Source organism: Dipodomys merriami, unplaced genomic scaffold (assembly GCF_024711535.1).
Source record: "Dipodomys merriami isolate MVZ:Mamm:240054 unplaced genomic scaffold, mDipMer1.0.p SCAF_1, whole genome shotgun sequence".
Lineage (NCBI taxonomy): Eukaryota > Metazoa > Chordata > Mammalia > Rodentia > Heteromyidae > Dipodomys > Dipodomys merriami.
Genome location: NW_027202270.1, coordinates 58,920,830 through 58,934,401, shown reverse-complemented (window position 1 = coordinate 58,934,401; position 13,572 = coordinate 58,920,830).

Below are 13,572 nucleotides of genomic sequence, written 5' to 3'. Positions count from 1 at the left end.
TTCTAATTTGTTGTTGTCCAGCAATTATCGGTCACAGATTTTGTTGAAGCCATGTTTCTGTTTTGTAGGTTATATTGGCTCTTTCTTGGACTATGGTTTCAATTTTGCAAGTGCAGGAAGGCTGGAGAATGTAGTTTCTATATCTACATTCCATCTGGCCCATTTCACAGGCTGACTCACTTTCTTATTCCACCAGGCTGTTGGTATTTCTTTGTCGATGGTTTCACCTTAAATGTGGCCTCCTCCACAGTGTCTTCACTCTCTTTTCTCTGCATTCAAATCTGTCTTTTTATAATCACACCAGTCATATTAGAAATAAGGTCCTCTCCAATTACCTCATTTTAACATGAGTGCTCTTGTAAATATTCCTAAGTATGGTCACATTTTGAGGCACTTGGACTTGGTTATATCTTCACATGTCTTTTTAATGAACAAAACTCATTCCATAAAACTTATGATTTACTTCTTCCTTTAAAGATGACTTGCAAAAACTAGAGCATGAAAAAGTTATGGAGAAACATTAGCCGCTTTTACTTCCTGCCATCTTTATTCACTTTTCCATACTCCAGTTTTCTTTTCTTCTTTAAAATTACTTTCCTTTTTAAAATTATTATTATTGTACAAGTATGGGGACTTAAACTCAGAATATCTTGCTCTCACTTGGCTTTTTCATTCAAGACTGGCATTCTATCACTTGAGGTAGCCTTCTACTTCCTGCTTTTTGTTGGTTAATTAGAGATAAAGGTCTCACAGATTAATCTGCCTGGGCTGGCTTTGAACTGAGATACTCAGATCTCAGCCACTTGAGTAGCCAGAATTACAGGCATGAGCAACTGGCACTCAATCACACTTCATTTTTCTGAAAACTTAAATATTCTTTGAATAACTCTATGTGATGCAGCTCTTCTACACAAATGCTAGCTTTTATCAATCATAACTTTATACAAGAAACTTAGTAAGTAGATGACAATATTTTCAAGTGTGTGTGTAGGAGTATGCAAGCATGTGTGTGTGTGTGTGTGTGTGTGTGTATGTGTGTGTGTATGTGTGTGTGTGTGTGTGTGTGTGTGTGTGTGTGTGTGTGTATGTGTGTATATTGCTACTCTCTGTAGCTTTTTCAAATAGTTCCAAATTAGTGAGCGGAATATGTGGAACTCTTTAGGGACATATATATTGAGTAACAATAAATAATATCTGATTCTCATAAGTTTTAAGGTTTGCTTTATTCACTGAGAGTGTTTTTATACTAGATTATTGCCATAAATAATCTTCCTCTTTCTTGTTATCATACCTGCTAAATCTCCTACCAAGACTTTTTTTGTCAGTTTTGGGCTTGAAATGATGGCTTGGATGCTTTCCCTGAGTATCTTTGTGCTCAAGGCTAACACTGTATCACTTGAGCCACAGTGCCACTTCCCTACCAAGATTTTTATATTAGAGTTTCAGTTAAGTTATACTCAGTTGCTGATATTCTCTCAATGTTTAAAAGATAGTTGATACATTTTTGCTGCTACAATGTGCAAGCTACATCTTATTTTGCCCAGAAAGTCTTGGAAAGTAATCTCAAGTTTTCTGATACTCTGACATGATGCATTTCTCTGTATTGATGAAGCACTAATACAAATCCACTCTGAAAAACATGCCTGTAATTGAACAAAGTTAGGCTTTTTAACCTGCTGTAATAAAGGAGAGGATGTAACATGGTAACCCTAGGGTGTCTCAGTGGAAAGAAGTTAGTAAGAAGCTGGGAAGGAGTTAGCAGAAGGAGCAAGATAGGAAATACATAAAGCTCTGAATCACAAAGGTACAATTAACGAGCTATATAACATTTGTTGTGACAGTAATGTAGACTCATATGGGGTAAACAGGAAAGAGAAATAAGTAATAAGCTATCCTAGATAGCTTTACATGACTCACAAGGATCTGGAATTGTTTCCCATAGACAATAGAACATTATTGAAGTATTACACCGATGATATATTTACATTTTGAATGCACCACTTTAAGCTTTAGGAGTAATTTGTAAGTTAGGTAAGAGATGAAATTATGAGTTCATAGGTGATATGCATGGAATACAAGAAAGACTTCAGGTCAGAAATATTAAGCAGATTTTCACATAGAGTGACAACTGATAAAGGGTCTTCCTGAAGTTTTCATTTTAGACAGATCACATGATCATTAGGAATGTGATCAATTAATCAGAGTTGTCATGATATGAAGAAAACAGAACACATTTGTCATGTGAAATTATCATTTCTGGCTGCCGAACTACATACCATCTTACAGTTCTTCCTTCCTTCCACAACCTCAATTCTCCTCTGTAAGTCAGACTTCTGGGATTATAGTTCATGTAGGAAAATAGATCACAAAGGATAATTTTAATAGATGCTGGAGATATTGATGTCTGTTTCAACCATGGGTGCTGTCTAATATTCAGTTTATTTTTAATGAAACTTTCTGTAGCATTGGCTTGTGAAGTTTTAGATTTCAGGATGAATCAGGATTTTATTTGAGCTGTAGGATAAACTTCAATGCTACTGAGGAAAGTAAGGTGTGAATTATAGGAGAGCTCCAGTGTCTCAGATAAATCAAACTACTGGTCTGCTTTTAAAAAGAAGTGAGACGTATGGGTCACTGTTTTCCACAGAGTCCCATGGAGCCATAAAAGTTCATGTTGTTTCCTAACAGATCCAAGTCATTTCTCTTTTTTTGCCAGAGAAATGAAAGCTTTTATTTACTAAGGAAAACACAATAGAGAAATCAGTCAGAATATTACATTGTTATAAAATAAAAATTGTCATAAAATATTTGAAGCCTAACGAAAACATCACTTAAACATGAAATTCAGACCCTTTATGTGTAAAATTATAAACATAATAGTGTAAGCTAACATTTCCCAATTTTTGACACTATTTTAATGCAATTAGCAGTTAATCATTGCAAAATATTATCTGTTGACTATATCATATTTTTGGATATGCCAATTAAGTTGTTACCATCTAAGAAGCAAATACAAATTAGTTTGTATGCCACTATATTTTTTTTAGTTCTAAGTAGGCTGTAGCTTAATAGAGTGTGATATTATTGATCATGGGGATGAGATAGAAAATTTTTCATTTAGAAAACAGGGACAGAGTTTCATGTGGGATTTCCAAATAGGATACAGGTATTTTAAATAGCTTTCACTTTTCTATAGTCATTTAGAATGATATTAGGTTACATCTCCCACATAATTTTCCAAGTCATTTCTTTACAATTTCTTCTTTTGTGGATATGTTTGGGCAATTTGACCTAATTTGTCATTAACTTACAAACCATACAGTATTACAGGATGAACTTCCTAATATAATTGTATAGTTAGTATTTCTTTGTTGTTATATATATGTATATATATATATATCATAATTTTAAAATATAGGGAGCAGAAAATATAAGCTGGAAGAAAAACAGCCTCTTCATCTAATGGTGCTGGCAAAATTGTCTGTCCAGATGCAGATAACTGAAGTTGATGTTTATATATCACCCTGTACCAGAATCAATTCAAAATGAATCAAAGACCTCAATGTAAGGGCAGATGAAAATATTACAGGAAGGTGTAGGGAAACAGTAAAGCTCCCAGGCATGGACAGAAACTTCCTAAGAATACAGAATCAAAATACAACAAAGGAAAACTGGTTAGATGGAATTGCATCTAACTGGAGAACATAGCCAATAAGTTAAAAGCCTACAGATTCCATGTCTTGGCTATGGGAAACAATACTGCAGTGATCATGGTTGTGCTGGTGGCTTTAGTGTGGCATGGTTTGTGGTCCATTGGATAGATGCCCAGGAGTAGGATTGCTAGGTTATAAAGCTAACTGTATGCTTAATCTTTTAAGGAACTTCCTTACTGCTTTCCAGAGTGGTTGAATGAGTTCACATTCATAGCAACAGTGTAATAGAGTTCCCTTTTGGTTGAATCCCTGCTAGCATTTGTTATTGTTAGTTTTCCTGATAATGGCCTTTTTAACTGGAGTGAGGTGGAAACTCAATGTTTTGATTTGCATTTCTTTTATAACCAGAGATGTTGAACACTTCTTCATGTGTCTATTGACCATTCTTTTTTCTTCCTCTGAGATGTCTGTAAATCCTTAGCTAATTTATTGAATGGGTTGTTGAATTTTTGAGGGTTTATTTGTTGAAAGCTTAATTTTTTGAGCTCTACATATATTTTAGATATGATGCCCTGGTGAAGCTAGTGAAGACTTTCTCCCATTCTGTGGGCTTTCTATTTATATTAATAGCTATGTCCTTTGCTACTCAGAAGCTTTCAAGTTTGATACAGTACCATTTAGCCAGTCTTTCTTTGACTTGTTGTGATTCTGGACCATTTTTTAAGGAGTTTCACAGATACCTAGAAGGCCTAGGAATTCCCCTACTCCTTCCTGTAATATTTTCATAGTATCTGGCCTTACATTGAGGTCTTTGATCCATTTAGAGTTATAGATAAAATTATATAAAACATGTTAAGTGAAGAAAGCCAGAGCCAAGGAAACATGGCTGCAGTTTCCCTCATTTGTGGCAACTAGAATTTATCTATAAATCTACATGTAAACATACTGAATAATATATATATATAGAGAGAGAGATTAATTGATTGAGTTGTTGCTATATACATATGTTGAGATATGTAAATATATAGATAGATTGATGCACACACACTGTGACATGATAAATTATAAAAGACTATGGTCATTCACATACTGTGGACAAAGGAAGATATGCATTGATATGGTGGACAACGGCTCAATGGCTATGTACAGATGATCATATAAAATAATATTCTATGAAATGAACTCCAAGAAACAAAAGATATTTTTAGTCACCATTGTGCTATTTTTGTTTTCTTTTCCTTCTGTGTTATTTGCAAGTTTATTTGTATTTGGAAGGATTTGGAAGGGCATATAAAATGTAGAACAGGGATGAACAGTACTGGTGTTTACAGGACACCAATGGAAAGCAAACTGGTTATGTTGTGGGTGGGGACAAGAGGAAAAAACTGGGAGACAGAGACAGATGGGGAGAATTGTATTCACTACTTATTACCTGATCCAGGTAACTGCAACCCCTCTGTATATCAACTCTACAATAACAACAATAATAATAAAGTAAAAAAAGCCTACAGAATAGAAAATTTTTATCAGTTATGAATCATATAAGAGACTTATATCTAAAATATACTTAGAGCTCAAAAAATTACCCCCCCCAAATTAACCCACAAAGAAACAAAAAACCAATTAATAAATGAGCTAAAGACTTAGAGACTTCTCAGAAGAAGTAAGAATGTCTAATAGACACATGAAGAAATGTGTCTAATCATAAAGAAATACAAGTTAGATTGGCCATTATATAAAATGAAATTTATATCCATTAGACAAAAATTTAAATTAATGAATGATATTGTATAATTTGTAAAGAAATTAAAAGACCTAGGGAAATTTCCATTAAGTGAAGTAAGTCAGGCTCAGCAGAACAAAAGATGCATGTTTTCTTTTATAGTGGAAGCTAGACTTAGCTTATAAAATTATAAACAAATATGTTGGTTGGTATGCAAGTGTGAACAAATGTATTAACCATTTTTGCCTTATTTAGATAATAGTTGTTATTAAACAAATGTTTATGTTTTATCTAATATTGTTAGAAATATTTCTTAATTTATGATGGTTATATTATTTTTCTAAATTTTCTCATCTGCTAGATATATTCACTGAAGAATTTCCAGATTGAATCTATGTGATACGTAGAGTTTGCTTCAAAATATGTCACAGAAACAATGGAGATTTAGAATATTGACACATTATAGGAACAGAAAGTTAATTCTTGTTGAAGCTTAGTGATGGGCATTTGGAAGTTTGTTTTTTCTCTGTTTCTATCTATTTCACAAATTTCCATAATAAACATTAGTATATTTAAATTGAATATTTTCATTTCTAAATAACTGAAAATGTATTGTTTATAAAAACAATAAATGTTAACTTTTGTTTTGTTTTGTTTTTTTGGGTCTGGTCTTGGGGCCCATACTCTGGACCTAGGCAGTGTCCCTCAGCTCTTCAGCTCAAGGCTAGCACTCTATCACTTGAGCCACAGCGCCACTTCCGGCTTTTTTCTTTTTGCTTATGTGGTGCTGAGGAATCGAACCCAGGGCCTCTTGCATGCAAGGCAAGTGCTCTACCACTGAGCCACCTTCCCAGCCCCAATAAATGTTTAAATGTTAATTTTTTAAAGACTTTTATTGTAGGATCAGACCATTTAAAGGATTTTTGGAAATCTGAAAAGTTTTCAGCTTTCTATATTTTTCTTTACTTTCATCAGATCGTGAAGAATGATGGCAGGAACTGGAAGCCTTGCTCAAGCAATGATTGAAAAGGCCAAGCAGCAGTCCTGAGTTCAAATCCTTGTAATGGCACAAACAAAACAAATCAAAACAAAAAGAATGATGCATACAGTGTATGCATATAGCTTGTGTATGTACATAATATAAACATTACTATGTATGAAACGAACATATTGTTATAAAGATAATGCACTAGAGAATAGAACCCTAACAATAATATTTCTACAATTTCTATTTCTTTTGTTTGTCCAATGTCCGATTTACTTAAAAAGAAATAATTTTAGGGTTTTCTTGGGGGGTTGGCAATAATGAGTTTTGAAATGTGAGAATATATTATACATTTTCAAGGTTGAGTTTAAGAACTTCCTCCTTACAGGTAGAATGTTCCTGTCTTAGTTGTGATAGCTAATGAATGATCTTTGTCAAGTTTTCTACTTGCAAACCCATTTTTCACAAAAGAAACTACTTCCTAATGGCTTTCTTGAAGTACATACAGTATTTGTGTCTTGCTGCTTGATATCTTTTTTGTCTCCAATTCACCTTAAAAGATCCTGCTTAATGGGTGGGCAAATGATGAAATAATAGCTCAAAATCCCTAACCCAGTTCTGAAGAGGTTAAGGTACTAACAGATATTGTTGCTGTGGTTTTAGTACTTTTTTATTTTATTTTACTTTTTTGGTGGGGGGTCCGATCGTGAGGCCTGAACTCTGGGCCTGGGTGCTGTTCCTCAGCTCTTCAGCTCAAGGCTAGCACTCTACTACTGGAGCCACAGTGCCACTTCCAGCTTTTTTTCTTTTTGCTTATGTGGTGTGAGGAATCGAACCCAGGGCCTCATGCATTCAAGGGAAGCGCTCTACCACTGAGTCACCTTCTCAGCCCCTGTTGCTGTGGTTTTAAACAGTTTCTGATACAGTAAAGAGCTACTGGAGCTCTATGGAGGGTAGTTTTTTAAGACAGCTGCAAAACTATAGCCACAGGAGTAGGACAGCCTTTGCCCTGCAAATGCTTGGAAAATTCATCTTCTTTTGCTGAAGCTCCATAGGGTATATTAATGGCTGGCAAGCAGAAACATTCTGTATCTGATGGCTCAAAGCATTATTTTTTCCTACATGGTTTGCATCAGGAAATATTTTTCAAAACACTTCTAAAGGTCATTTAGAATCTTCTTAAAACTAAGAAAATAATGAGATGCCTAGAAATGTAGAGACTTTCAAATTCAGAGCTGAAAACACAACAAATCTTATGCATATGTCATAATTGTGACAGTCTTCATTTCCTTTTTTATTAATTTTTTATTGTGAAAATACTGTACAGAGGGGTTACAATTACATGGGCAAGATAATGAGTACATTTCCTATCAAGCATTGTTGCCTCCTCCTTTGTTTCCCCTTCCCATCCCTGTCCTCTCATCACCTACCCCCCACCAAAGTTGTAAAGTTCGTTTTTTGACATAACATCTTGTACATCTCATTGTTGCAATGGGTCCACCTGTATCCCTACTTAAACAATTTTTTCCCTTCCCCTCTCCAAATTATACCAACATCAAATACAGTGAAAATAGGGTTTATACCGTGGGGGAGGGAAATACAAAGCAACACAAAAATCATCTTATACATATGTTAATAGCAATAGCAAGAAAAGAAAAACCACTTGTGTCCTTATTTTGCCTAACATCAACTTATCTGACCATTTCTTCTTGTCTCAGAAATATACTAGTTATTGCAATAAGGGAAACCATGGGACCATGTTTCTTTGGGCCTGGCTTACTTCACTTAATATAATTTTTTCCAAGTCTTCCCATTTCCTAACAAATGGGGGAATGTCATTCTTTCTGATGGAGGCATAGAATTCCATTGTGTATATATACCACATTTTCTTGATCCAATCTTCTACTGGGTTGCTTCAATATCTTCACTATGGTAAATAAACATGTTGTGCTGGTAGCTTTAGTATGGTCTTGATTGTGATCAGGTAAATGCCCAAAAGTGGGATTGCTGGGTCATAGGGGAACTCTATGTGAAGTCTTTTGAGGAACCTCCATACTACTTTCCAAAGTGGTTAAACAAGTTTACACTCCCACCAACAAATACAGTAGGGTACCCTTCTGTCCACCTCCCCAGCATTTGTTGTTATTAGAGTTCTTGATTATAGCCATTCTAACTGGGGTGATATACATTTCTTTTTTTTATATACATTTCTTTTATGGCTAGGGAGGTTGAGCATTTCTTCACTTTAAAAACCTGAAAATACCTTGACAATAAGAAAAAAAATCTAGCCCAGCTCTCTTCTGTAAAAGGATGATTTAGTTGGTCTACAATACTAAGTAAGAAAAATAAATAAATAAATAAATTGACCAAATAAATAAGAAGTGTGAAAGTAAAAGATGCTATTACGTGACTTAGAGAACAGTTTTATTTTGGAAATAGAGGATTTATAAATATGAACTAAAGGAAGATCTATCATGTAAAAAAAAACCTGAAAAAGGAAATCAAAACAGAACTTAGAAAGTGGCAAAACCCCCATGCTCCTGGATTGGAATGATTAACATCATGAAAATGGCAATACTTCCCAAGGCTATCTACAAATTCAATGCATTGCCTATCAATATTCCAACCTCATTCTTCAAGGAAATAGAAGAGGCAATCCAAAAATTCATATAGAACAATAAAAGACCTTGAATAGCAAAAACAATCTTCAACAGAAAGAACACTGCTGGAGGAATATCAATACCAAATTTCAAACTCTACTATAAAGCCATAGTAATCAAAACAGCTTGGTACTGGCACAAGAACAGATCTCAGGACCAATGGAATAGAATTGAAAACCCAGAAATGAACCCACAGACCTATAGGCAGCTAATCTTCAAAAGACAGCTAAAAAAATAGAATGGAAGAAAGACAGCCTTGTCAGTAAACGGTGCAGGCACAATTGGTTAATCTCTTGTAGAAAACTAAAGCTAGATCCTTATATATCACTCTGCACCAGAATCAACTCCAAATGGATCAAAGACCCCGGAGCCAAAGCAGACACTCTGAAAAAAAACATTACAGGATGGAATAGAAGAAATCCTAGATCTCCTTGGCATAGGCAGAAATTTTCTTAATAGAGACCCAGAAACACAACAAATCAAAGAAAGATTGGACAAATGGGATTGCATGAAATTGCAGAGCTTCTGCATGGCCAAGGACATAGCTAGCAAGATCAATAGAAAGCCCACAGATTGGGAGAAGATCTTCACTAGCCATACAATAGACAAGGGTCTCATATCTAAAGTATACCTGGAGCTCAAAAAATTAAATTCCCCAACAACAAATCCTCAAGAAACAACTGCCCAATAAATATGTGGGCTAAAGACTCTGAAGAGGAAATAAGAATTGCCAATAGACACATGAAGAAATACAGTCTTCCATTTCTGCAAAGATGTGCTGTCCCTAAGGAAGCAAGCTATCTGAAACTGATAAAACTCAGTACAATTGGTATCTTATTTCTTAGGATATAAGTATGGTGCAAAACTCCTTTCTTAATGTGTTTTTCATGTTTTCAGGAATATACTTTCATTCTTGACACAGAAAAAAATTAAAATATTAGAAGAGTCACTAAAATGAGAAAGAGGAAAATCCTTATCAAATGTTGTTACTGGTTTATGTAAAGTTCACTCTCAGCCAACTCATTTGCCTACACTAGAATGCAGTACCACTTAGTATCAAATACCACAAGCAATGCTTTTCAATTTTAATAAAATCAGCAGTAATGTTGATTAACAGAATGATAATTCTAAGTTAACATGCTTCCATTTGGGAAGTATAATTTTTCTACAAACTTGTAAACAAATCTAGACACCATGGCTCAGGCCCATAAGCCTAGCTACTTAGGAGGCTGAGCTCTGAAGATCGCAGTTCAAAACAAACTCAGGCAAGAATGTCCATGAGACTCTTATCTCCACTAAGCCACTCAGAAAACTCCAAAGTGACACTGTGGCTCTAGTGGTAGAGCTCAAACCTTGAGCTGAAAAGCTGAGGCACAGTGCCCAGACCCAGAGTTCAAGTCCGATGACTGACAAAAAGGAAAAAGAAAAAAACTTATAAAGAAGTAAATTGGTGATATTTACTGATTATAAGTCATGACAATGTTTTGACTGGAGACCTGTGGCAGAGGTACACATCTAGGAGGATGAGTTCAGAACCAGACCAGGCAGACAAGATCAAGGCACTCTGATCTCCAATTAACCATTAAAAATCTGCAACTGCAAGTACGATTAAATGGTAAAACGACAGCCTTGAATGAAAAAGCCAAGTAGGAACATGAGGCTCTGTATTAAAAAAAACTCTATTGAATAAGGCTATAATAAAAAAATTAAAATTTTATCTAACAATTCTGACACTAACAAAATTAGGTCAAAATTGTCCATTCTGAATATACATAAAAAGTAAGACTTATTAAACTAATATATACCTGAAATGTATCACTGAGATAATTTCAGAGTATAATCGCAATAATGAAAGGAAGCCCAGAGGAAAACACATTAAGATGACCTGTATTGCCACCTCATTTTAGAAGACATCGATTCTGGCCTCTACCACATGGTTCAAGTGGTGGAGCTTAGCCAAGCAAGCAAGCCAAGTAAGCAAGAAGCTTACTAGACTAGTGATGGCAAAACAGACTCTACTGATGGCAAAACAATGAGATAAATCAACAAACAAGCAAACAAACAAAAAATTCTGGTCTTCCAATTTGTGTAGAGCAGTCCCATTCTCTTTCTTTTCTTCAATTTATATTTCTTCTCATTCTTCAAGCCATTTCCAATCATAAGAAATGTACCAGATAAAAAAATTTTTGGAGTAGGATAAACTTAGATGTGGAATGAATGTAGGCTTACTTACTAATCCTATAATTAAACTAGAACAATTCTCTCAATACTCCATGAAAAGCTAGTCCCCTTTATCTAGTCTCTGGGAACTAGATATCTTTCCACATCAACAGAACATAGAACACAGTTTCCTATGCACTAGATTTTCTTCCAAAATCCTTTATGAGGATAATCTCATTTAAATCACCAAAACTCTACATGGTCCTTATGACAAAGGATGGAAAGAAAAGCATATAAGCTTCAAAGAATTATACATGAACTATAGAGGTAATAAATAATGGATTCTATATTTAAACCCAAACTCTAGACTATTGACAATGCTCTTCATAATCACTCTATGCCAGGTTTGAAAATTATGTCAGTTCTATCACTAAAGATTTTAATCACAGGTAGTGTTCATTTTGGTTAACATTTTCAAGCTTAAGTAGTACATGTTTTACTGTAATTCATAAGAAGTAACTATTGACATACAAAGTTTTAGTATCCTTGCCTTGGAAGATGATTCTATGGAGATGGAACTCAGTCTTTTCACATATACTGCCTGTAAGAAGAAAAACAGTTTCCCAGGAGGAAAGTCAGAAAATAATAAAGTAATAAAAAAATTCAAGCTTATATCACCAATATATACTATAAAGATGGAATTTTAATAAATTAGAAGAGATTTGGTGGCTAAAAAAGAAACAATTTTATCTACAAACTTAATTATGAAAAATAATTTCTAAGCAATATTGAATATTAGAGACAATACATACTGAAGACTCCAATTTTTTTTGTCAGTCCTGGGGCTTGAACTCAGGGCTTGGGCACTGTCTCCAAGCTTCATTTTCTCAAGGCTAGCATTCTACCATTTGAGCCACAGTGTCATTTCCAGCTTTTTCTGTTCATGTGGTAATGAGGAATAGAACCCAGGGCTTCATGCATACAAGGCAAGCACTCTAGCACTAAGCCACATTCCCAGCCCAAGACTTCAATTTTTGAGACTGATTAAAGTTGATTAAAAGCCACTAATACCTTCTCTTTTGAAGGTATTATTTGTCTTTAAAGAATTTCAGTGGGACAGTGTTCCAAGAAATATCTTTCTTACTCAAATTCTCAAAAGGACACTTCTTTCTTAGCTTTCAAAAGAATATCTTATCTTTTTTTATGTCTTATTTTCCCTTGAACTAATAATGAAAAGGTCAAGGGAATGTTTTAAACCTCTGCTAGCCACCTATTAGAAGAAGTTTCTATAGCATTTATTAAAGAATGCCAACAAGATTAATAGACAACATAGCTTTCTAGAACACAAGGCACGAAATGTAATTTAAAACTCTTTTTCTTTCCAACTTAAGTCAGAATATGAGCAAGGAGGATAAAACTTCCCATTAGTACTAAAATAGTGAACAGCAGTGGACTTGGAATAGATCTAAAGCAACCCATGTAATTATACTTTAAAGCTCATTGAAGAGAATGACTCATATTCAAATACATCTCTGCTTGAGAGTGCATCAGTAAGATCAACTATCACCTCCTATCTCGGCCCACTGCCTTGAGTCTTTGGCCCTAAATAATTTTGACACATATAGCCCTTTCTGTCAGCCTTCCAGTATTGAACCATTGTTAATTTGGTCTAGAAAGTAAGTGAGCCTTCAAGATACTGAGGTGAATGTATTTGCTATGCTATGATGGGCACTTTTAAGGTCCTAAATAAAAAGAGGAGGGGGACCAACTAAAGCACTGCTTGTGTCCTGCATAATGTTTGCACTGTCCAAGGCAGACTTACCACAAATCATCTTGACTGAAAATGCAGTCAGAGTCAGACAAAACTAAAGCCCTTAGTGAATGGAGCAGTTAGGCTTTAGCAGGGGCAGAAGAAAGTGAGTTTAGCCTTTAGAAACAATCTCTAATTAACTGCTTTTCTCAGCTCCTTGGATAGAAAGACAGATCATTATGTACAACAACCTTACAACTTGAAACCCTTAAGTAACAATGCTGGTAGTGATATAGAAACAGAAATGGTGCCAATTATCAATTATTACTTTGGGCATAATATTGGCAGGGAATCATTTAAAATGACACATGATTATCTTGGGGTGAAAAACTCTTACATTCAAAGTGCTGCAGAGGATTCAAAAAATACAGTAAGGGTGTAAGACTCTCTGTTGTGTGATGTACATTACTTTAATACATTGTCTTCATAATAACACCTGTCCTGAATGATCTTTGCTTTGCTTGATAGGCAGGAAAAGGAGGCCCAAGCAGGCTAATTACCTAGTTTACATTATTGTAAAATACAAGAAACAAAATTGGAAATTAAATTGGATGTCCATTTTCATTTTATTATTTTACTCT